Source organism: Nicotiana tabacum, chromosome 1 (assembly GCF_000715075.1).
Source record: "Nicotiana tabacum cultivar K326 chromosome 1, ASM71507v2, whole genome shotgun sequence".
In the NCBI taxonomy this organism is placed as follows: Eukaryota; Viridiplantae; Streptophyta; class Magnoliopsida; order Solanales; family Solanaceae; genus Nicotiana; species Nicotiana tabacum.
Genome location: NC_134080.1, coordinates 170845006 through 170872072, shown reverse-complemented (window position 1 = coordinate 170872072; position 27067 = coordinate 170845006). Strand labels below are relative to the sequence as shown.

General features: G+C 36.1%; 1 pseudogene; it reads right to left on the bottom strand.

The window, feature by feature from the left end:
- Positions 1-902: 902 nt before the first annotated feature.
- On the bottom strand, positions 903-27067 carry LOC107769161 (COP9 signalosome complex subunit 7-like; annotated as a pseudogene).

Below are 27067 nucleotides of genomic sequence, written 5' to 3'. Positions count from 1 at the left end.
ACATACACCATGGTACCTCCCTTAAATATGTGGTGTCAATTCATCCATCACAAGGCAAATGAAAACGGGCTAAACACCGATCCCTAGTGAATAGACTATCCCTTTAACAAATAGAAGAAAAATCCTAAAATAAATCCTATTCCTGCGTATCTTCAAATAGTTGAAACAACATTAATATTTATGTTCATGACAATCATACATCCATTTGTAGGAAACAGATAGATTCTAGTTTACCTTCTTATCCAGAAGAACAAAGGACTAAACCCTAGCCACACCATTGAAATAAAGATATAAAAGAAACTCCAGCCCTGCACATTTCCCAAATGTGTAAAGAATGATATCTCTTAACATAATGATTCTCGGAGTTAAAGTTAGATACTCACCACATAGATGCATTAATTTATAAAGAAAATCTTCAGTTTCATGCACATTTGTGACATTTAACTCCTACATAAGTGAATCGTATGGAAGCACCTAGAAAGAATGCTTATTAGACACAACTTAGATAACACAGAGTATCAGCTAGAAGAAGTATTTTACAGGAACAACAATGTCAAATTATCGAAAGGTATCTGAGAGAGAGTAGGACAATACAAAAAAGTACTAAAAACGAAGATAAAAGATCAAAAACTTAACAATCATTTGAGGCAGTTATACCAGCAACAATGACATCTCTGAAATAATATGACATACAGAGATGACTGATCAAAAATATAAATATGATATGCACAGATTTTTGGCATTTGAGTGAAGTAGGCATAAACCAAGTATCAATGTTGCAATTCATTAATCATAGGTTGTCAACTCTACGATCTCAGCGACAATAAAATGTTAGAGTGGGTTGAGGTACTACTCATATCATACAACAAAGGGGAGGAGGAAGAAATGAAGTAATAGAGAAATTAGTCAAACTCAAAAAGGCTTAAGAAAACAATTTCAAGAGCATTCACTCAACTAGAGGTCAATTAACTGATGATAAATATATTGGAATCATCATCCAGGTTAGCTAAAAGCACCCAAAAATCAAGGGTTTTGACAAACAAGCACCAAAAAGCTTTGATGAGCCACTTGTCCCTTTTACTTATATTGTGACAAGTTGATATCAACGAATGAAGCAAAGGGATAAAAAGGATGGATCAACAGTTATCATAATCCCCCAAGAAAGCATTCTGATTTGGAGAAGTTGACTACACTTGAATGAAGTGTACCTTGCTTGTCTCAGCCAGGGTAAGCATGGAAGCTTCAGCTTGAGAACTTGTATAGGCACCAATTCAGGAAGACGGATAGCAATACCTATAAAACCAAACAAATTCACAAAAGATAAAGAGCCAAATGACAAATCTATAACACATGCAACAACAATTTAAGAGTATATAATTTCTACAAAATTGAATTGCTGAAACACAACCTGCAAGTCGACAGGGTTTATGGGTTTAAATTGAACAAATGGCATAGAAAAGGTAACTTGAGAGGAGCCTATAGGTTCAGTTACTTCAGTACATTAAGCAAATGAGACCACAAATTTTACTTTTTTTTAACTAACCGAAAACTCCTGTGGGCTAGCTGCTTCATGGTTCATAACTCGATGGACAATGGGTCTGCCCTATATCCTTTGCTAGTTAAATACCAGGCAGCAGGGTTCAAACTCTTCACGTGTACCAAACCCATGCATTATGTGTTGTGCTCTTACCATTGGACTGAAACACTAGGGGCACTAGACTGCAACTTTTTTAGAAGTCCAATACTTTATGTTGAATCAATGGATGAGCTTTTGAAGATCTGTAACGTCAATGCAAGTCAAAAACCATCTGAACTCAAACACTGATACAAACTTGTCTTCAATAAATTGAAAGGAACAGTAATATCAACAACTAGAAAACCATTTTTTCATATCCGTAATGATATTCTGGCATGCCTATATGCTCCCAGTGTCACATTACCCAATATTAAATTTTACGTTGTCAGCAAATAAAACAAGTTCTGCTAAAAAGAATAATGAGCGTCATGCTCTACAGGACATTATGAGTTCTAAAGATGGAATTTAGCAAACTGCAAAACAACTTTTTTTCTTGTTCTTTCTCTCTTTTTTATCCCGGGCTATGGGGGGATTTTTGCTGGAATCTTGGATAGAAGGACACTGCATAAGCTGTTTAGTCATCTCCTTAAAAGTCGTCACTAGAAATAGCCAATATTTCTAGTATCATAAGTATATCAATAGTTGTCAAGAGTTCTCTTGACTTTCCTTTCTATATAAAAGGATTCTCGGGTAGCCAAAAAGTTATTCCCTGTAGATGATTGTCTGTCACTTTGTGCAGAAGCTGACATGAAACTATAATGCTATATATGAGATCTTTATTTATGGAAGCTCATAAAATGTGCCTGAAAAGTTTAGCTCGCTTATCTGTAGTATGAAGGTTATTAGCTTGCTACTATAAGTGCTAAAGATAAAAGTCAGATTAATATTAGGCTCTACTGGCCATTCAAGCACAAAAAATCAAATTCTGAAGATCTAAATATCAGCATAGCTGAAATACTGAGACAAAGTGCCAGAGTGAATCGTAAAAAGTCAAACATAATGGATATCCTCTCCTAGTCCTGTCTTCTTTTTATCTCTCAAGATCTTTTTTTTTTGAAAATGGTAACTTTTCTATATTTCATATGTAGCAAAAACAATACTTAGGTAGTACTGAAACCATATATACAAGAGACTTTATCACTAACACTTTATACATTGAGTCTAAAATATCAATAATGATATTAGTATCATTTGTGTACATCAGATTACACCAAAAACGTAACAGCAAAATAAAGTTTAACTTGATCTTCTGCACTCCACTCTCCACATTCTCAAAATATCTGGAGTTTCTCTCTTTCCAAATTGTCCACCAAACATAAGCAGGTATAATTCTCCATCTAGTCCTGACCTTTGCATGTAGTCCTGCTTCCTCCCAACTTTTAAGAGTATCTATAACTTTCCCAAGCATGGTCCAGGAGATGACTTTGAGGTTAAGAATAATTCTCTATAGGTGAGAAATTGTCTTACAATGGAGGAAGAGATGATTAACTATTTCTGTTGTTTCCCCATACAAAAAATATTTAGAACATAAGATGAGGCCTCTTTTCATCAGATTATCTTGTGTAAGGACATCTTTCTTAGCCAATAGCCACACAAAGCAAGCAACTTTGTAAGGAATTTTCGTTTTCCAGATGTGTTTCCATGTCCAATCAGCTATCTGCTGGTTGCAATGATTCATCCTTTTGTAAGATACGTTGACCTTGAATATACCCTTACTGCTACCTTGCCACCTTAGAACATCAACATCTTCTTCTAATCCACTAAATTGTTCTAGTACACAGAAGAAATCCACCACTCTTTGTGCTTCCCGATCATTGATATGTCTTCTAAAAATGATGTTCCATCCTTGAGGTGTCCACATCTTTGCTATAGTCCTTTGCTGATGTAGAGCCAAATTGAAGACTTCTAAAAAAGCCACATCCAATCTGCCAACTCCATGCCAATTTTCCTTGCAAAAGCTAGTCTTATTTCCATCATATACTTTGATTTTGGAGGAATCCCTCAATTCACTCCACAGTGATCTAATGGATCTCCATAGACTAACCCCATATGGTGTGACCTCCTTAGTCATCCATTTGTATTTTTGTCCATATTTTGCTTTAATAATGTTTCCCAAAGGAGCTGATCTTCTTTGTTGAGCCTCCACAACTATTTCATTCTAAGAGTTTTGCTCTGAATCTTCAAGTTCCTGATCCCTAGGCCTCCAAATTTCTTGCCAACAGTAAGTGCTTTCCATTTCACTAAGTGGTAACCCTTCCTTTCTTTGTTCCCATTCCATAAAAGGTTCTTCCTGATGCTATCCAACCTATTAATGACCCCTATTGGAATGGAGAACAAGGACATCATATATGTTGGAAGTGCATCAAGAACTAAGTTAATAAGAGTCACTCTGCAACCTAAGGATAGATATTGGGTTTTTCACCTAGCCAGTTTCTGTTCACACTTCTCTAACACATTGTTCCATATCCCAATTGACTTAGATTTAGCTCCCAAAGGCATTCCAATATATATTGTTGGTAAACCCCCACTTCACCACCCAAAACAACAACTAACAGGTCTATATTTGTGACTTCATTTATAGGGTACAAAAGCCTCTTCTTACAGTTGATATGCAAGCTAGAGATTCCTTCAAAAAGAACCAGAATCACCCTGAGGTGTTTCAGTTGATCTTCTACATCATCACAGAATATGAGTGTATCATCAGCATATTGCAAATGAGTCACTTCGAAACTATCATTGCCCTTCCTAGCTACATCAAAACCTTTTATCCACCCATACGGATTGGCTGTTTTAATCATATTGTTGAGACCTTCCATAACAATCACAAACAAAAAAGGTGATAAAGTATCACCTTGCCTTAGTCCCCTTTCTGCTTTGAAGAATCCTGTTGGAGAGCCATTTACCAGAACTAAAAACCTGGTTGTTGACATGCAGAATTTAATCTAGTTTATCCATTTCTGGCAAAAAACCAATCTTTCTAGCATACACAGTAGGAAATTCCAGTTGACATGGTCATAAGCCTTTTTAATATCAAGTTTGCACAAGATACTAGGTTTCTTTTGTTTCAGCCTAGAATCCACTACTTAATTGGCTGCCATTACAGCATCTGTTATCTGTTTACCTTTGATAAAAGCAATTTGTTGATATTCCACCAATTGTGAAATTACCTTTTTGAATATCTCTATCAGAACTTTGAAAAACAGTTTGTAGATGCAACCTATCAAGCTGATAGGTCTGAAATCCTTTAAATACTTAGCACCTTCCTTCTTTGGAATGAGAGCAATCAGTGTTGCATTAAAGATTCTTTCAAAAACTTCTTTGTCATTAAAGTCTTGAAAAGCATTCATGATGTCAGATTTCACTATCTCCCAGCTTTTGATGAAGAATCCCATAATGAAACCATCTGGGCTAGGGGCTTTATCTATTGCACATAGCTTCAAGCACCTTAGCACTTCTTCCTCTTCAAAATTACCCTGTAGAGCTTCCTTATCCTCCACAGTTAAGACTGGGCAATTGTTATAGTAGCATGCATGTCTCCATTGAGTAGTTTCTTTGTACAGCTTCTGATAAAAATCAACAATTTCCTCTTCTATTCTAGTTGGCTCCTATGTTAATTCTCCTTGTACCATCAATTGATCAATATTATTGAATCTTTTATGTGCATTTGCTACTTTGTGAAAAAACTTAGTGTTTTTGACTCTTTCTTTCAGCCATAGTGCCCTTGATTTCTATCTCCATGAGATTTCCTCATTTTTTATCAATTGCTCATACTCCATGAAAAGAGTTGCCTTCTTGATAGTTTCTTCCTCTGTTAAAATTCTGTCTCCGAGCACCTCATCCAGTTCAGCCAATTGACTTAGTAGTTTCTTCCTTTGCTGTCCTAAATTCCCTGCCTCACTTCACTTCTGCTCCACTCTTGGAGTTTTGATTTGAGAGCTTTTAATTTACAGGCCAATATAAAGTCAGGCTTGCCTGAGAAATTGAAAGAGCTCCACCATTCTTTAACTCTGTCATTGAAGCCAGCTGTTCCTAGCCACCAATTCTCAAATTTAAAATAATTTTTGTTTTTATTCCAAATTCCCCTTAAAGAGTTACTGGAGTATGATAAGATGCTAATCTTTGTAGTGGAATCTGTTTTATATTACTAAAAACTATCATCCCACTCCTCAGAAATCAGAAACCTATCTATTCTGGAAGCCTTGTCTTGATTATCCCCTTTCAACCAAGTGAAGTTACCATCTTCTAATCGTAGATCAATTAGGCTCGTGTCTTCAATGAAATCAGAAAATTCCACCATACCCCTTGTTCTCCTCCTACAATTCCTTTTTTCTAAAATGAATCTGGTGACATTAAAATCTCCACAAATAGACCCATTGTGATATCTCCCTTTCTGTAACTTGAATGGGTTGTTGTTGCTGAATGAGAAGAGGTTCTACCTCTTCCACTTCCCAATTCTCTATTTCTCTGATTGTATTTTGTTGATCTAATTCCAAAGATAGTTCTTGAATTCCCCTAGTCTCATATTCTCTCTCCTCCTTATCTTCTGCTACCCTAATTAAGTCTAGAGAAGGTCCCCCAAGAAAAGCTTCTATTAAGGCCTTGTTTATCTATGCACTTTTTCCATTAAAATCTGCACTTTGGGATTTTGCATACGCCAACTTTTGGGTGGAGTCAGATTAGATCTTGTGAGTTGGAATCTTTCAATTAATTAAAAATGACTTGGGGTGTAAAGTCTGGCCCAAAGGAGTTATTAAAGTCAGCCACTTTATTGGGCTTAGCTTGCTGGCCCTTTTTATGACCTTCATTAAACCCTAACACATGCCTCTCACGTGGACCTTTTTAAAAAATATTTTCACCTATCATAGAAGTACTACCCACGTGCTTTCTTGCTGTAAAATCCCTATAAAGAGGGGATTTTTGTACTTCATTGCAGTTGGTAGCCCTATTTGCCCGATAGATAAAGGTAGTACCTGGTTCTTGCACAGAATCTTCTTCTCCGATGCCCCCCTCTGCTAATTCCGGCGAGATTTCATATCTTGACTTGCTTTCCAGTCATCTTGGAATGTGATGGGTGATTCCGTTACAAGAGATGGATATATCTCTTCGGGAGATTCCTCCCATTGTTCCTTACCAAAATTCTGGATCACTTCAAGTGATTTTTTTAGCTCTGTTTCTTCTTCAGTGGCCACTCATCCTCCATAGGATTCACTTAGTTTTTGAAAATTTCTCTGCGACCACAGATGAAGGGGAATCCCTACTGCTTTGATCCACGTTTCTTTGATTTCAATAGAATGCGGGGTACATCCTGCCATGGGATTCCACCATTCTAATTGCAACCTAAGCTTTTTCCATAACCACTGCCCTTGTAAGGTCCTTTCAGCCATGTATCTATTAGGGAATTGAAATAAGAACAAATCCCCATATATCTCATATATGTTTACCCCAATAACATTCTTCCAAGTTGAGGTTGACCACCTTCTAAGGTCAGCAAGTGTTGGTTTTTCCTTCGCCTCTTCTTCAAAGCACCCCACTAGTCATCTCTTCAAAGGCCCATTGTCTTGTACCTTGACAAATTCAAGAATGTCAATATTTCCACTGTTGCAAGTCATCACTGCTTCCTGAAGACTCCTATTATGCCATTTGCTATCTTGTACAACCTTCTTATAGGGATAATTTATCTCAGTTAATCTTGGGGGAGCTACCACTGTCACTTATTTTGAGTCTTTAATGAAGTTGTTGATCTTAAATGCTATATCTCATTCCAGCCTGCATTAAAGACTGGTTCAGGAATAATAAGTATTGATCTTCCTGCACCATTTAATGACAGAATACTCATGTATCTCCCATACACATTAAATTTTTTGGTGCATAAGTACTCTGTGGCCTGCTATGATATTTTCCATCTCATGAACACTCTATTCTAGTCCTTTGAGGCCTCTTTAAGAACAAAACAAATAATCTTTCTGCTTATTGTCGATCTACTCATCATCTTTCGACTTCTCTCATCCCATTCGAACCACTCTCTGTTGCTAGCAAACCACCTGATAATATCAAAAGATTTGAACCCAGTATTGGAGTAAATCTTGTTCTCCCTCATACCACAAGCTTGGGAAAAGGTCAATGTAGAAAGCAACCACAAAATGTGATTCCTTGAATAAAGAAAATAGAGAGAAAGGGAGGGAAATAGATTGTATCAGGAAAAAATAGAGGATGGGGGAAGGGAAGGGTAGAGAAAAAGAGATATCTCCCGTGGAAGAAGGCCGAAGAAGGAGAGATTCTCCCTCCTAGAAGGGAGGAGAAAGAAAGGTCTCGAAAAGAGTGCCTGAGAGCATTTTTTATAAATAATGCTTTGGAGTATTCTCTTCTCCCTTAATTCTATGCTTTTCTCAAGTCTCCTCTAAAGATACCCACCATCTTCCCATGCAAGGCAAGTCGTTTGCTCCTAGGTTCATAGGCTATTAGCATGAGTATGCTAGCTAACTTATATTTTTACGAGTTATCACGAGTAAGTCGACATCATCCTTCAGAAGGAACAAATAAAAGCTAAGAATGTCTTTCTTATGATACGAGACGAGGAAGTGCAACTTGCCTCTACACCATAGGCTTTAAGAAAAGTCAAACCTTGTATCTTTTTCTATTAGAAGTTGGTTGATGTAAGTAAACCTTTTTGCTAATAAAGGTCAATGGCTATTGAATACTGGCATTACATGTCATCTAAAAATTCTCTACAATGCGAAGGGAAGGCAGCTTGCCTGTGGCTATGTGGACATATTGGGTTTTGACATACCAAACTCTGACATGTCAAAACCCATTATGTCCAGCTGTTTGTGGATAGAGGGCACTGAAAGTCGATATAAATCATTATCAGTCTCAATTCCATTTTTTAACACTTCATGATCTTCAAATTATTAACCAAAAAAGAACAAACCTACATCATTTATTAAAACGTGCCAAAAAAAGGATCTAATGTACTTACCGTAATATGAGGTGAAAATGAAGAATAATTATATGATCATATAATTGCATCAGAAATAACGTTATTGAAAAAACAAACATAAAAATCAGATCAAGCCAATGGAAGATCCTTTGAACACAACCCCTCCCCACAAAAAAAGGAAGCAGTAAATGCCTTGTTAAAAGCTCTACAACATATAGATGATCTGAGATGAAAGAGACAATCGAAATAATGTTAAAAACAAAACAATGCTTACCTTTGTGGACACTCCATATTCCATGAGCAAACAAGCGAAGCAAATCAAGGTACGGTGAATTGTGGATTCCTTCAAGTTGCATATAGGTCGAATATAAAAGTTAAATTATCCAAAAATATGAGAGGGGTCCTCAAACATAACAATGATTGCCTACATAATGTACCAATATTTAATTATATCCAGCACAAATGTAAATTTTGAGGAGGTAAGGTTACCTATGTCCCCTTCCTGTATGTACGCTTTTTTAGTCCCTTAATGAACAAGGTAGGGGTCAATGCCTAACCCCCATCACCATGGGAGGTGAAAGCCTGGTAAGTGGAGTTTAATTTCTTTTTAAAAAAACATAGTGTACCAATATTCTTATGAAGTGAACATAAATATGAAGAGAGATATAGTGACTCAAATTATGAATAAGAATCTCAATCTGTAAGAAGAACTAATTTGGAACAAGTGTTTCTATCATACTTTTCTTAATCTCATGACTTACATTTATATCCTTTTTTATTTTCCTTCTAACAAAATCTACTCCCACAATATGAATATATAATGCATGATTTCAGTTGAATCTTGTGATTTAATACTGTGCCATAATGAATTTTCAAGTCAAAACTATGGTGTGATAAAGTTTTCAGCGCAAACAATTTCAAGTCGTGTAACCTGACTTCCCAAAAATATTTTTTTTCCACTTCCAATTTTTCATCTAATCTCAGAAGGAACTGCAAAGAGAGGTTTCAAACACTTTTTTCTTTTGCAAGCTTGGTGAGAACACGAAATTGTTGCCTCTTCATCTGTTGCACCTACTATGCTTTCTCCTGAATAATGAACCGAAATACCAATGTCTTCCGAATTTCAGGCTATTTTAGTTCTCTTCTTCTATCGTGCATATCCTGATTTCTTTCTCTTCTTTTTTAAATTCCAAAGGTTATTTGGTACTTCCATGCATATACAATACTTAACATTTGCAGCTATATATTCTTCCAGCGATTAAAGACATGAAGGTAGACCATACAAGTTTGTTTCAAAATTGGTTTTGACAGGTGAAAATTGATACCGACATGTAAATCGCAAGTCCATTTGACAACCTTTTTGACAAGTATGCTTTATACAAAAACTACAAGAGTTCAAATTGGTAAGAAATCAAAAGGCTTGAGCAAACAAACTCTCTTATTGGTCCTCCCATAGTACTGTCATCAGCTACAACAACAACAACATCTCAATTCAAGCAAGTTGGGGTCAGCTATGTTGCTTCATTTAAGCTCGCCTAAGTCCAATATTATAAACGTTTAGCTTCTTTAACGCTAGAAGTTTTCCACACTTCCTACAGACATATAAGTTTCTGACAAGGCTAACAAATGATGGACCTAAACTACACCTAACTTTTTTTACAACAGAGAAATCTTCGAGTGTCAATAACGCATGGTTCGAAACTCGGTGTGTAATGGGTCCACTCTTTATTTTTTTTTCACTTAAATTTTAGGATTTTGTATGATGTGTGCCAAACTCATATCATGTGTTGTACTCTTACATAAGACCAAAGCGCTGGGGCACCTAAACTATAATTAGACTAAAACTTAATCTCCACTAATTAGTATCGCCACACAAATATAAAGCTGCAGGACTAGATAAAGAGATCATAGACTATACACGTAAGATTAATGCGACACGGAACCCACCAACATTATGAGAGAGAAAAAAGGTCAAAATGCTTCATCGGTAACCAAATAAATAACAGAAAAATAAGCATAAGAGTTTATGAACATCAATGTACCCAGGGATGTGGCCTAGAGGTTAATGAAGTGGCTTGAGAACCATGAGGTCTCAGGTTCAGATATAGAGCCAAAATACTAGGTGGTTTCTTCTTATTTATTCAAACATTTGGTGGATAAAGTTACCTTGTATATGTGAAAGTAGCAGCTACCCGTGAAATTAGTCGAGGCTGGTCCATACTCCACACAATTATTAAAAAAAGAGAGATTATGAAAACAATTAAGTAAAATTGAGGAATTGGAACCTGAAGAACATTGGGAAGGTAAAGAATCTGGTAGAAGGCGAAGAGAAAGGGATAAGAAGTAGCTTCCACAATAACATGCGACAGTGCAGAACTCTTGAGTGCTGATGATATATGCCTGTGTCACAAAGTGATCGATTTGCTCCGCTTGCTTTTGTTATATATCCACCAACTTTCACCATTTTAATTTCTCAGGAAAAAACACACAATTATAATATTCTAGATTACACCACTAAATTGGGTTCAAACTTCAATATCATTTACAAAGATAGAAATTTACTAGTATAAAATATACATATTTTATGTATATTATATATTAATTAAACAAAAAATATGTAACAAATGGCCAAACTTCTTACTGTATTAATATGAACTAGAACTAATTTACAGATTCGGATAATAATTCAACACTAACTACTGAAATACAATGAGAAATATAAGGATTAGAGATTAAGAAGGGGAGATGAGAAGCTTAGACTCAAAGCAAAGAGATGAGAGGAACAGACATTTTCGTCTTCAACAATAGGCATAATCCCTTCTCTCTAACTGGTAGTCCTTAACCAATTTCTAAATGGACCTGGATCCCAAATAAAACTCTCCAAACCTTTGTTTATTAAATATTTTGATTTGGCCATCAGTATTTGACAATGACCTGTTTGCCCATTAAATATTACTGTATTTAGTATTGAATTACCTGTGAAATATTGAAACAATTGTTCGATGAGTATACATTTCAAGCGAACAATGATTTCTACTAGCAACAAAAACAAATTTTAATCTTTTCTCTGGGTGAACTTCATTCATATACACATGCAACTAACTTCCATACTTCCTTTTTTAACTTGAAGTGCTTTAAATACCTCATTCTCGACTTCAACCGAATATTGTCCAAACTCATTTGCTAAGAAGAAGTGTATATTTTTCATACATGCATGCATGTTATTATCATAATAAGTGGAGTATAAGAAATTTAATACTCCACACCTGATAACTTCATAAGCTTATGTTTCATACTGCTAGTAATCAATAAATAAAATAAACTTCCTTTGCTAAATATTTTTATTCAGCCTTTTGTTAAGATTATCCAATGTTTTTATCGGTATATATAGGAGTCATTACATCTTAGCTCATGACATTATATACATATATAAATGATTCATCTAATTAAATACACTGCTATTTTACTTCTTCGAGAGAAGTATGATTTCAGTCTGAAACTACATTAATACATTTCAGCTAAGTGCCATGTCCTTGTTCTCAAAGTTTTCCATCCACGTGTTCACGTCAGTCATTTACCCCAAGTATATAATTCTTTTTGTTTTTTTTGATAAAAAAACAATGTCAAAGCTACAAAAAAAAGAAATGAAACTCAATTGTCCCACGTATATATTTCTGCTTCATAGCTATTAACTTGTCGATCATAAGCAGTTGCTCGTCTGCATTGCCTTATTCAGAGTTCTATGTCAGTTCTCGTAAATAGACTTTTTTGTAAGTAGATGACCTAACACATGATGCCTAGATATTTATTGCTTTAAGGAGCATATATGCCAAAGAGGAGATCTGTATGTCATTTTGTAGCACAAGAGGTCAAAGATATGAAGCAGAAGTACATCAAAAAGTTTCATTAATTAACCACTCTTAACACATTCTAGTTGTGAGGGAATTAAAAACTTTTCTGTATCTATAAGACCACGGAACCTTGAGTAGCTATAAGTGAGGAATGATCAAATACATAACCAAATGTCAAATCAAGAAAAAACCTACTATATAATATAGTAAAACCACTCTTAATACATTCTAGTAGAACTTACCTTTAAGTCTTGGTGATACATTCTTATCACATAGGACCCCGGATGTGAGTCTTCATTTCATTCACTCCACTCCAATTCGATGTGTGACATCATCATGATCTCCCCATTTTCTTGAGTTATTGACCCAAGATACTTGAAGCTTCCTCTCTTGAGGATGACTTCTATATCAATTCTCAATCTTCCACATTCGCCTCATGATATGCATCACTAAACATGCACTTATGTACTTTGTTTTAGTCCTGCTCAACTTGAAACCTTTAGGCACTAGGGTCATTCTCCAAACCACCCGTCTATTGTTAACTTTGCCGCGTGTCTCGTCAATCAATACTATGTCATATGCAAATAACATACACCATGGTACCTCCCTTAAATATGTCTTGTCAATTCATCCATCACAAGGCAAATTAAAATGGGTTAAACGCTGATCCCTAGTTAATAGACTATCCCTTGAACAAATAGAAGAAAAATCCTAAAATAAATCCTATTCCTGTGTATCTTCAAATAGTTGAAACAACATTAATATTTATGTTCATGACAATCATACATCCATTTGTAGGAAACAGATAGATTCTAGTTCACCTTCTTATCCAGAAGAACAAAGAACTAAACCCTAGCCACATCAATTAAACGAAGCTCTAAAAGAGACTCTAGTGCTGCACATTTCCCAAACGTGGAAAGAATGATATCTCTTATCATAATGATTCTCGGAGTTAAAGTTAGATACTCACCACATAGATGTATTAATTTATAAAGAAAATAATTAATTTCATGCATATTTTTGACATTTAACTCCTGCATAAGTGAATCGTATGGAAGCACCTGGAAAGAATGCTTATTAGCCGCAACTCAGATAACACAGAGTATCAGCTACAAGAAGTATTTTATAGGAACAGCAATGTCAAATTATAAAAAGGTGTCTGAGAAAGAGTAGGACAGTACAAAAAAGTACTATAAACGAAGATAAAAGATCAAAAACTTAACAATCATTCGAGGCAGTTATACCAGCAACAATGACATCTCTCAAATAATATGATATACAGAGATGACTAATCAAAAAGATAAATATGATATGCATAGATTTTTGCCATTTGAGTGAAGTAGGCTATCACATCCCTCAAAATAGGCTAAGTGTATCTTAACACATGCTAGTGGTGAGGGAATTAAAAACTTTTTTGTATCTATAAGACCACGGAACCTTGAGTAGCTATAAGTGAGGAATGATCAAATACATAACCAAATGTCAGATCAAGAAAAAACCTATTATATAATATAGTAAAATCAAGAAATAAGGCGTAATATCACCAATGTAGAAAATAGTAGCTGGTCATCGAAACGTAAACATAAATACCTACCAGTTAGTGAATGTATCACTCCCTAGTCGGCCAGATCTGATATACCTCCCTGCAGCAAATTGTATCTGAAATTTTGTGGAGAGTCAGTTCATTACCCCAAATCAGCTCATGGCTACCAACAGTTACTGAAAGAGAAAATATAATACCAACCCCAAAGCATCTCCTCAACTGACCCAGTTTTCCTCTCACTATGCCCTATTAACATAGTCAGCAAGATTGGAATTTGGTAAAATTTTCTTTATAATAGATTAATGAGGTAACAACTAACAACCCCCACCCTCCCAAAAAAAAAACACACGACGGGAAAAAGTAAAAACAATAAACATCATAAAAAGGAGAACAGGTTAAGGGAGGCAAAAAACAATCCTGAGCCTTAAATTGCCTATGAGGCGAAGAAACTATACTAAAAGTTTCTATGTGAGCTTCACCAGATGTCCAAATAGACTACCCCTAAAACAACAACAAAAACATACCCATTGTGACCTCACAATTGGGGTTTGGGGAGGGTGGGATGTACGCACACCTTATCCCTACCTTATTCCTACCTTGTGTGAGTTAGAGAGATTCTTTCTGATAGATACTCAGCTCAAGAAAAGCATTTTAAAACAAGTTTGAAAACTTCAAGAGTAAAATAGCTAAGATGAAAATATTGAAGGAAAGAAATATATAGATAGCAAAAATATTAAATACAACCAAAGTAAAAGAAACAACAGGAGTAATAGAAAAAATAATATAATAATAATAAAATAATAATAATAATAATAATAATAATAATAATAATAATAATAATAATAATAATAATAATAATAATAATAATAATAATAATCTGATAAGGAGAAGAGGAAGCAGATAAGGTGCTTAAACTACCCACAGAGAGGAGAGAATCGCTCGACTATCTAACCTTTTATCCTAATCCTCAACCTCCATGTTTTCCTATCTAAGGTCATGTCCTCGGTGAGCTAAAGATAAACTATATCATGTCTAATCACGTCTCCCAATTCTAATCCGGTCTACCTTTACCACTGCCAACTTCCCGCACCTTCTCACTGGGGCATATGTGCTTCTCTTCACATGCCTAAACCATCTCAGCCTCTGTTTCCCATGTTGTCCACCACGAGGGCCACTCCCACCTTGCCCGATATTTCTTCTTTCCTAATCTTATTCTCCTAGTATGCCCATACATCCATTTAAATATCCTCATTTTTGCTACTTTCATCTTATGAACGTGTAAGTTCTTGACCGGACAACACTCTACCCCATATAACAGAGTTGATTAGAACTTACCTTTAAGTCTTGATGATACATTCTTATCACATAGGACCCCGGATGTGAGTCTTCATTTCATCCACTCCACTCTAATTCGATGTGTGACATCATCATGATCTCCCCATTTTCTTGAATTATTGACCCAAGATACTTGAAGCTTACTCTCTTGAGGATGACTTGTGTATCAATTCTCACTCTTCCACATTCGCCTCATGTGATGCATCACTAAACTTGTACTTATGTACTCTATTTTAGTCATGCTCAACCTGAAGCCTTTAGGCTATAGTGTCAGTCTCCAAACCTCCAGTCTATTGTTAACTCCGTCGCGTGTCTCGTTAATCAATACTATGTCATCTGCAAATAACATACACCATGGTAGCTCCCTTAAATATGTCGTGTCAATTCATCCATCACAAGGCAAATGAAAACGGGCTAAACATTGATCCCTAGTGAATAGACTATCCCTTGAACAAATAGAAGAAAAATCCTAAAATAAATCCTATTCCTGCGTATCTTCAAATAGTTGAAAAAACATTAATATTTATGTTCATGACAATCATACATCCATTTGTAGGAAACAGATAGATTCTAGTTTACCTTTTTATCCAGAAGAACAAAGGACTAAACCCTAGCCACATCAATGAAACAAAGCTCTAAAAGAAACTCCAGCCCTGCACATTTTCCAAATGTGGAAAGAATGATATCTCTTAACATAATGATTCTCGGAGAAGTTAGATACTCACCACATAGATGCATTAATTTATAAAGAAAATCTTCAGTTTCACGCACATTTGGGACATTTAACTCCTACATAAGTGAATCGTATGGAAGCACCTGGAAAGAATGCTTATTATACACAACTTAGATAACACAGAGTATCAGCTAGAAGAAGTATTTTACACGAACATCAATGTCAAATTATCAAAAGGTGTCTGAGAAAGAGTAAGACAGTATAAAAAGGTACTAAAACGAATATAAAAGATCAAAAACTTAACAATCATTCGAGGCAGTTATACCAGCAACAATGACATCTCTCAAATAATATGACATACAGAGATGACTGAACAAAAATATAAATATGATATGCACAGATTTTTGGCATTTGAGTGAAGTAGGCATAAACCAAGTATCAATGTTGCAATTCATTAATCATAGGTTGTCAACTCTACGATCTCAGCGACAGTAAAATGTTAGAGTGGGTTGAGGTACTACTCATATCATACAACAAAAGAGAGGAGGAAGAAATGAAGCAATAGAGAAATTAGTCAAACTCAAAGAGGCTTAAGCAAACAATTTCAAGAGCATTCACTCAACTAAAGGTCAATTAACTGATGATAAATATATTGCAATCATCATCCAGGTTAGCTAAAAGCAACCAAAAATCAAGGGTTTTGACAAACAAGCACCACAAAGCTTTGATGAGCCACTTGTCCCTTTTACTTATATTGTGACAAGTTGACATCAACGAATGAAGCAAAGGGATAAAAAGGATGGATCAACAGTTATCATAATCCCCCAATAAAGCATTCTGATTTGGAGAAGTTGACTACACTTGAATAAAATGTACCTTGCTTGTCTCAACTAGGGTAAGCATGGTAGCTTCAGCTTGAGAACTTGGATAGGCACCAATTCAGGAAGACGGACAACAATACCTATAAAACCAAACAAATTCACAAAAGATAAAGAGCCAAATGACAAATCTATAACACTTGCAACAAGAATTCAAGAGTATATAATTTCTCTCTACAAAATTGAATTACTGAAAAACAACCTGCAAGTCCACAAGGTTTATGGGTTTAAATTGAACAAATGGAATAGAAAAGGTAACTTGAGAGGAGCATATAGGTTCAGTTACTTCAGTACATTAAGCAAATGAGACCACAAATTTTACTTTTTTTTAACTAACTGAAAACTCTTGAGGGCTAGCTGCTTCATGGTTCAAATTTCGATGGACAATTGGTCCGCCCATATCCTTTGCTAGTTAAATACTAGGCCGCAGGGTTCAAACTCTTCATGTGTACCAAACCCATGCATCATGTGTTGCGCTCTTACCATTGGACCGAAACTCTAGGGGCACCAGACTACAACTTTTTTAGAAGTCCAATACTTTATGTTGAATCAATGGATGAGCTTTCAAAGATCTGTAACGTTAAAGCAAGTCAAAAACCATCTGAACTCAATCACTGATACAAAGTTGTCTTCAATAAATTGAAAGGAACAGTAATCTCAACAACCAGAAAACCATTTTTTCATTTCCGTAATGATATTCTGGCATCCCTATATGCTCCCAGTGACACATTACCCAATATTATATTTTACATGGTCAGCAAATAAAACAAGTTTTGCTAAAAAGAATAATGAGCGCCATGCTCTACAGGACATTATGAGTTATTCTAAAGATGGAATTTAGCAAACTGCAAAACAACATTTTTTTCTTGTTCTTTCTCTCTTTTTTATCCCGGGCTGTGGGGTTTTTTTTTGCTGAAATCTTGGATAGAAGGACACTGCATAAGCTGTTTAGTCATCTCCTTAAAAGTCGTCACTAGAAATAGCCAATGTTTCTAGTATCATAAGTATATTAATAGTTGTCAAGAGTTCTCTTGACTTGCCTTTCTATATAAAAAGATTACTCGGGCAGCCAAAAAGTTGTTCCCTGTAGATGATTGTCTGTCACTTTGTGCAGAAGCTGACATGAAACTATAATGCTATATATGAGATCCTTATTTATGGAAGCTTATAAAATGTGCCTGAAAAGTTTAGCTCACTTATCTGTAGTATGAAGGCTATTAGCTTGCTACTATAAGTGCTAAAGATAAAAGTCAGATTAATATTAGGCTCTACCGGCCATTCAAGCAGAATGAATATCCTCTCCTAGTCCTGTCTTCTTTTTATCTCTCAAGATATTTTTTTTTTTTGAAACTGGTAACTTTTCTATATTTCATATGTTGCAAAAACAGTACTTAGGTAGTACTGAAATCATATATACAAGAGACTCTATCACTAACACTCTATATATTGAGTCTAAAACATCAATTATGGTATTAGTATTATTTGTGTACATCTGATTACACCAAAAACATAACAGCAAAATTAAGTTTAACTTGATCTTCTGCACTCCATTCTCCACATTCTCAAAACATCTGGAGTTTCTCTCTTTCCAAATTGTCCACCAAACACAAGCAAGTATAATTCTCCATCTAGTCCTGACCTTTGCATGTAGTTCTGCTTCCTCCCAACTTTTAAGAGTATCTATAACTTTCCCAAGCATAGTCTATGAGATGCCTTTGAGGTTAAAAATAATTCTCTATAGGTGAGAAATTATCTTACAATGGAGGAAGAGATAGTTAACTATTTCTGTTGTTTCCCCACACAAAAACATTTAGAACACAAGATGAGGCCTCTTTTCATCAGATTATCTTGTGTAAGGACATCTTCCTTAGCCAATAGCCACACAAACAAGCAACTTTGTAAGGAATTTTTGTTTTCCAGATGTGTTTCCATGTCCAATCAGCTATCTGCTGGTTGCAATGATTCATCCTTTTGTAAGCTATGCTGACCTTGAATATACCCTTACCGCTACCTTGCCACCATAGAACATCAGCACCTTCTTGTAATCCACTAAATTGTTCTAGTACACAGAAGAAATCCACCACTCGTTGTGCTTCCCGATCATTGATATGTCTTCTAAAAATGATGTTCCATCCTTGAGGTGTCCACATCTCTTCTATAGTCCTTTGCTGGTGTAGAGCCAAATTGAAGACTTCTGGAAAAGCCACATCCAATATGCCAACTCCATGCAAATTTTCCTTGCAAAAGCTAGTCTTATTTCCATCAAATACTTTGATTTTGGAGGCATCCCTCAATTCACTCCACAATGATCTAATGGATCTCCATAGACTAACCCCATATGGTGTAGTAACCTCCTTAGTCATCTATTTGTATTTCTGTCCATATTTTGCTTTAATAATGTTTCCCCAAAGGAGCTGATCTTCCTTGTTGAGCCTCCACAACTATTTCATTCTAAAAGCTTTGCTCCGAATCTTCAAGTTCCTGATTCCTATGCCTCTAAATTTCTTGCCAATAGTAAGTGCTTTCCATTTTACCAAGTGGTAACCCTTCCTTTCTTTGTTCCCATTCCATAAAAGGTTCTTCCTGATGCTATCCAACCTATTGATGACCCCTGTTGGAATGGAGAACAAGGACATCATATATATTGGAAGTGCATCAAGAACTGAGTTAATAAGAGTCACTCTGCCACCTAAGGATAGATATTGGGTTTTTCACCTAGCCAGTTTCTGTTCACACTTCTCTAACACATTGTTCCATATCCCAATTGCCTTAGATTTAGCTCCCAAAGGCATTCCAAGATATATTGTTGGTAAAGCCCCCACTTCACCACCCAAAATAGCATCTAACAGGTCTATATTTGTGACTTCATTTATAGGGTACAAAAGCCTCTTCTTACAGTTGATATGCAAGCTAGAGATTCCTTCAAAAAGAACCAGAATCACCTTGAGGTGTTTCAGTTTATCTTCTTCAGCATCACAAAATATGAGTGTATCATCACCATATTGTAAATGAGTCACTTCTAAACTATCATTGCCCTTCCTAGCTACATCAAAACCTTTTATCCACCCAAACATATTGGCTGTTTTAATCATATTGTTGAGACCTTCCATAGCAATCACAAACAAAAAAGGTGATAAAGGATCACCTTGCCTTAGTCCCCTTTTTGTTGAAGAATCATGTTGGAGAGCCATTTACCAGAACTAAAAACCTGGTTGTTGACATGCAGAATTTAATCCAGTTTATCCATTTCTGTCCAAAAACCAATCTTTCTAGCATACACAGTAGGAAATTCCAGTTGACATGGTCATAATCCTTTTCAATATCAAGTTTGCACAAGATACTAGGTATCTTTTGTTTCAACCTAGAATCCACTGCTTCATTGGCTACCATTACAGCATCCATTATCTGTCTACCTTTGATAAAATTAATTTGTTGATATTCTACCAATTGTGAAATTACCTTTTTGAGTCTCTCTATCAGAACTTTGGAAAACAGTTTGTAGATGCTACCTATCAAGCTGATAGGTCTGAAATCCTTTAGTTCCTTAGTACCTTCCTTCTTTGGGATGAGAGCAGTTAGTGTTGCATTAAAGCTTCTTTCAAAAACTTCTTTGTCATTAAAGTCTTGAAAAGCATTTATGATGTCAGATTTCACTATCTCCCAGCATTTGATGAAGAATCCCATAGTGAAACTATCTGGGCTAGGGGCTTTATCTATTGCACATAGCTTCAAGCACCTTAGCACTTCTTCATCTTCAAAATTACCCTGTAGAGCTTCCTTATCCTCCACAGTTAGACTGGGCAATTGTTATAGTAGCATGCATGTCTCCATTGAGTAGTTTCTTTGTACAGCTTCTGATAAAAATCAACAATTTCCTCTTCTATTCTAGCTGGCTCCTCTGTTAATTCTCCTTGTACCATCAGTTGATCAATATTATTGAATCTTTTATGTGCATTTGCTTCTTTGTGAAAAAACTTAGTGTTTCTAACTCCTTCTTTCAGCCATAGTGCCCTTGATTTCTATCTCCATGAGATTTCCTCATTTTTTATCAATTGCTCATACTCCATGAAAAGAGCTGCCTTCTTGATAGTTTCTTCCTCTGTTAAAATTCTGTCTCCGAGCACATGATCCAGTTCAGCCAATTGACTTAGTAGTTTCTTCCTTTTCTGTCCTAAATTACCTGCCTCACTTCACTTCTACTCCACTCTTGGAGTTTTGATTTTAGAGCTTTTAATTTACAGGCCAATATAAAGTCAGGTTTGCTTGAGAAATTGAAAAAGCTCCACCATTCTTTAACTCTGTCATTGAAGCCAGTTGTTCCTACCCACTAATTCTCAAATTTAAAATAATTTTTATTTTTGTTCCAAATGCCCTCTGAAGAGTTACTGGAGTATGATCAGATGCTAATCTTTGTAGTGGAATCTGTTTTATATTACTAAAAACTATCATCCCACTCCTCAGAAATCAGAAACCTATCTATTCTGGAAGCCTTGTCTTGATTATCTCCTTTAAACCAAGTGAAGTTACCATCTTCTAATCATAGATCAATTAGGCTCATGTCTTCAATGAAATCAAAAAATTCCACCATACCCCTTTTTCTCCTCCTACAATTCCTTTTTTCTGAAATAAATCTGGTGATATTAAAGTCTCCACAAATAGCCCAAGGGCTTTCCATCAATCCCCTAACTGCGCATATCTCATCTCACACTATCCTCCTCTTAATATAATTATTTGGAGCATATACCCCAGTTACATGGCATGAGAAGTTCTGAAAATGTGCCAGAAACTAGCAAGTCATAGTGTGCTACCCGTTTCCAGAACTTCCCCCTCCCAGCTTCTACAATCCCACATCATCAAGATACATCGTCTAGTGCCACTAGCCTCTAAATGAGAAAAACTGATCCATCTACACCCCCCCTCATACACTTGTTTGATAATCTCTCTAATATCCCATTATAATTTAGTCTCTTGGAAGCATATGATGTCTGCCTTCCAATCAACTACCAAACTCTGCACTATTCTTCTTTTATCCCTATCGTTCAATCCCCTTACATTCCATGACACAATTTTGAAATGCATGGAACCAGTGTAAGAATCTTCCCCCCTACCCCACTCCTTTTCCCCTCGCTCTTGAATTTAACATCAAAAGTAACTATCCCTTTTAGTTCATGTTCCCCTTTGAATCTTATCTTCTTACACACACTATCAGACTCCATCCTTCTTGCTTTCCTGCAACTATCTACTTGTAGAAGCAATTCCAATACCTCCTCTTCATGCCCCTGGAAATCTAACCCAAGTAATTTGCCCAACTTGATCAAATTCTTTTAGACCCATTGTGATATCTACCTTTCTGTAACTTGAATGGCTTGTTGTTGCTGAATGAGAAGAGGTTCTGCCTCTTCCACTTCCCAATTCTCTATTTCTCTAGTTGTATTTTGTTGATCTAATTCCAAAGATAGTTTTTGAATTCCCCTGCTCTCATATTCTCTCTCCTCCTGATCTTCTGCTGCCCTAATTAAGTCTAGAGAAGGTCCCCCAACAAAAGCTTCTGTTAAGGCCTTGTTTATCTCTGCACTTTTTCTTAAAATCTGCACTTTGGGATTTTGCATGCGCCAACTTTTGGGTGGAGTCAGATTCTAGAGCTTCAGTAAAAGGATCTCTATTCATCTGAATAGATCTTGTGAGTTGGAATCTTTCAATTCATTAAAAATGACTTGGGCTGCAAAGTCTGGCCCCAAGGAGTTATTAAAGTCAGCCACTTTATTGGGCTTAGCTTGCTGGCCCATTTTATGACCTTCATTAAACCCTAACACATGCCTCTCACGTGGACCTTTTTAAAAAATATTTTCACCTATCACAGAAGTACTACCCCACGTGCTTTTTTGCTGTAAAATCCCTATAAAGAAGGGATTTTTGTATTTCATTGCAGTTGGTAGCCCTATTTGCCTAAAGGTAGTACCTGGTTCTTGCACATGATCTTCTTCTCCGATGCCCCCCTCTGCTAATTTTGGCGAGATTTCATATCTTGACTTGCTTTCCGGCCAGCTTGGAATGTGAAGGGTGATTCCGTTACAAGAGATGGATATATCTCTTCGGGAGATTCCTCCCATTGTTCCTTACCAAAATTCTGGACCACTTCAGGTGATATTTTTAGCTCTGTTTCTTCTTCAGTGGCCACTCATCCTCCATAGAATTCACTTATTTTTTGAAAATTTCTCTGTGACCACAGATGAAGGGGAATCCCTACTGCTTTGATCCACGTTTCTTTGATTTCAATAAAATGTGGGGTACATCCTGCCATGGGATTCCACCATTCTAATTGCAACCTAAGCTTTTTCCATAACCACTACCCTTGTAAGGTCCTTTCAGCTATGTATCTATTAGGGAATTCAAATAAAAACAAATCCCCATATATCTCATATATGTTTACCCCAATAACATTCTTCCAAGCTGAGGTTGACCACCTTCTAATGTCAGCAAGTGTTGGTTTTTCCTTCGCCACTTCTTCAAGCACCCCACTAGTCATCTCTTCAAAGGCCCATTGTCTTGTACCTTGACAAATTCAAGAATGTCAATATTTCCACTGTTGCAAGTCACCACTGCTTCCCTAAGACTCCTATTCTGCCATTTGCTATCTTGTACAGCCTTCTTATAGGGATAATTTATCTCAGTTAATCTTGGGGGAGCTACCACTGTCACTTATTTTGAGTCTTTAATGAAGTTGTTGATCTTAAATGCTATATCTCATTCCAGCCTGCATTAAAGACTGGTTCAGGAATAATAAGTATTGATCTTCCTGCACCATTTAATGACAGAATACTCATGTATCTCCCATACACATTAAATTTTTTGGTGCATAAGTACTCTGTGGCCTGCTATGATATTTTCCATCTCATGAACACTCTATTCTAGTCCTTTGAGGCCTCTTTAAGAACAAAACAAATAATCTTTCTGCTTATTGTCGATCTACTCATCATCTTTCGACTTCTCTCATCCCATTCGAACCACTCTCTGTTGCTAGCAAACCACCTGATAATATCAAAAGATTTGAACCCAGTATTGGAGTAAATCTTGTTCTCCCTCATACCACAAGCTTGGGAAAAGGTCAATGTAGAAAGCAACCACAAAATGTGATTCCTTGAATAAAGAAAATAGAGAGAAAGGGAGGGAAATAGATTGTATCAGGAAAAAATAGAGGATGGGGGAAGGGAAGGGTAGAGAAAAAGAGATGTCTCTGGTGGAAGAAGGCCGGAGAAGGATAGATTCTCCCTCCTAGAAAGGAGGAGAAAGAAAGGTCTCGAAAAGAGTGCCTGAGAGCATTTTTTTTATAAATAATGCTTTGGAGTATTCTCTTCTCCCTTAATTTTATGCTTTTCTTAAGTCTCCTCTAAAGATACCCACCATCTTCCCGTGCAAGGCAAGTCGTTTGCTCCTAGGTTCATAGGCTATTAGCATGAGTATGCTAGCTAACTTATATTTTTACGAGTTATCACGAGTAAGTCGACATCATCCTTCAGAAGGAACAAATAAAAGCTAAGAATGTCTTTCTTAGGGTACGAGACGAGGAAGTGCAACTTGCCTCTACACCATAGGCTTTAAGAAAAGTCAAACCTTGTATCTTTTTCTATTAGAAGTTGGCTGCTGTAACTAAACTTTTTCGCCAATAAAGGTCAATGGCTATTGAACACTGGCATTACATGTCATCTGAAAATCCTCTGCAACGCGAAGGGAAGGCAGCTTGCATGTGGCTATGTGACCTCATACCAAACTCTGACATGCCAAAACCCATTATGTCCAGCTATTTGTGGATAGAGGGCATTGAAAGTCGATATAGATCATTATCAGTCTCACAAATTCCATTTTTAACACTTCATGATCGGCAAATTATTAACTAAAAAAGAACAAACCTACGTCATTTATTGAAACGTGCCAAAATAAAGGATCTAATGTACTTACCGTAATATGAGGTGATGATGAAGAATAATTATATTATCATATAATTGCATCAGAAATAACGTTATTGAAAAAACAAACATTAAAATCAGATCATGCCAATGGAAGATCCTTTGAACACAGCCCCTCCCCACAAAAAAGGAAGCAATAAGTGCCTTGTTAAAAGCTCTACAACATATAGATGGTCTGAGATGAAAGAGGAAATCTAAATAATGTTAAAAACAAAACAATGCTTACCTTTGTGGACACTCCTTATTCCATGAGCAAACAAGCGAAGCAAATCAAGGTACGGTGAATTGTGGATTCCTTCAAGGTGCATATAGGCCCAATATAAAGGTTAAATTATCCAAAAATACTAGAGGGGTCCTAAAACATAACAATGATTACCAATATTTAAATATATCCAGCACAAATGTAATTTTTGAGGAGGTAAGGTTACCTATGTCCCCCTTCTATATGTACGCTTTTTTAGTCCCTTAATGAACAAGGTAGGGGTAAATGCCTAACCCCATCACCATGGGAGGTTAAAGCCTGGGTAAGTGGAGTTTAATTTCTTTTTAAAAAAATATAATGTACCAATATTCTTATGAAGTGAACATAAATATCAAGAGAGATACAGTAACTCAAATTATGAATAAGAATCTCAATCTGTCAGAAAAACTAATTTGGAACAAGTGTTTATATCATACTTTTCCTAATCTCATGACTTACATTTATATCCTTTTTTATTTGCCTTCTAACAGAATCTACTCCCACAATCTGAATATATAATGCGTGATTTCAGTTGAATCTTGTGATTTAATATTGTGCCATAATGAGTTTTTTCCACTTCCAATTTTTCATCTAATCTCAGAAGGAACTGCAAAGAGATGTTTCAAACACTTTTTTCCTTTGCAAGCTTGGTGAGAACACAAAATTGTTGCCTCTTCATCTGTTGCACCTACTATGCATTCTCCTGAATACTGAACCGAAATACCAATGTCTTCCAAATTTCAGGCTATTTTAGTTCTTTTCTTCTATCATGCATATCCTAATTTCTTTCTCTTCTTTTTTAAATTCCAAAGGTTATTTGGTACTTCCATGCATATACAATACTTAACATTTGCAGCTATATATTCTTCCAGCGATTAAAGACATGTAGGTAGACCATACAAGTTTGTTTCTAAATTGGTTTTGACAGGTGAAAATTGATACCGACATGTGAATCGCAAGTCCATTTGACAACCTTTTTGACAAGTATGCTTTATACAAAAACTACAAGAGTTCAAATTTGTAAGAAATCAAAAGGCTTGAGCAAACAAACTCTCTTATTGGTCCTCCCATAGTAGTGTCATCAGCTACAACAACAACAACATCTCAATTCAAGCAGGTTGGGGTCAGCTATGTTGCTTCATTTAAGCTCGCCTAAGTCCAATATTATAAACTTTTAGCTTCTTTAACACTAGATGTTTTCCACACTTCCTACAGGCATGTAAGTTTCTGACAAGGCTAACAAATGATGGACCTAAACTACACCTAACGTTTTTTACAACAGAGAAATCTTCGAGTGTCAATAACGCATGGTTCGACACTCGGTGTGTAATGGGTCCACTCATTTATTTTTTTCCACTTAAATTTTAGGCTTTTGTATGATGTGCCTAACTCATATCATGTGTCGTACTCTTACATAAGACCAAAGCGCTGGGGCACCTAAACTATAATTAGACTAAAACTTAATCTCCACTAATTAGTGTCGCCACACAAATAGAAAGCTGCAAGACTAGATAAAGAGATCATAGACTATACACGTAAGATCAATGTGACATGGAACCCACCAATATTATGAGAGAGAAAAATGGTCAACATGCTCCATCGGTAACCAAATAAATAACAGAAAAATAAGCATAAGAGTTTATGAACATCAATGTACCTAGGGATGTGGCCTAGAGGTTAATGAAGTGACTTGAGAACCATGAGGTCTCAGGTTCAAATACAAAGCAAAAATACTAGGTGGTTTCTTCTTATTTATTCAAACATTTGGTGGATAAAGTTACCTTGTATATGTGAAGGTAGCAGCTACCCGTGAAATTAGCCGAGGCTGGTCCATACTCCACACAATTATTAAAAAAAGAGAGATTATGAAAACAATAAAGTAAAATTGAGGAATTGGAACCTGAAGAACATTAGGAAGGTAAAGAATCTGGTAGAAGGCGAAGAGAAAAGGATACGAAGTGGCTTCCACAATAACATGCGGCAGTGCAGAACTCTTGAGTGCTGATGATATATGCCTGTGTCACAAAGTTATCGATTTGCTCCGCTTGCTTTTGTTATATATCCACCAT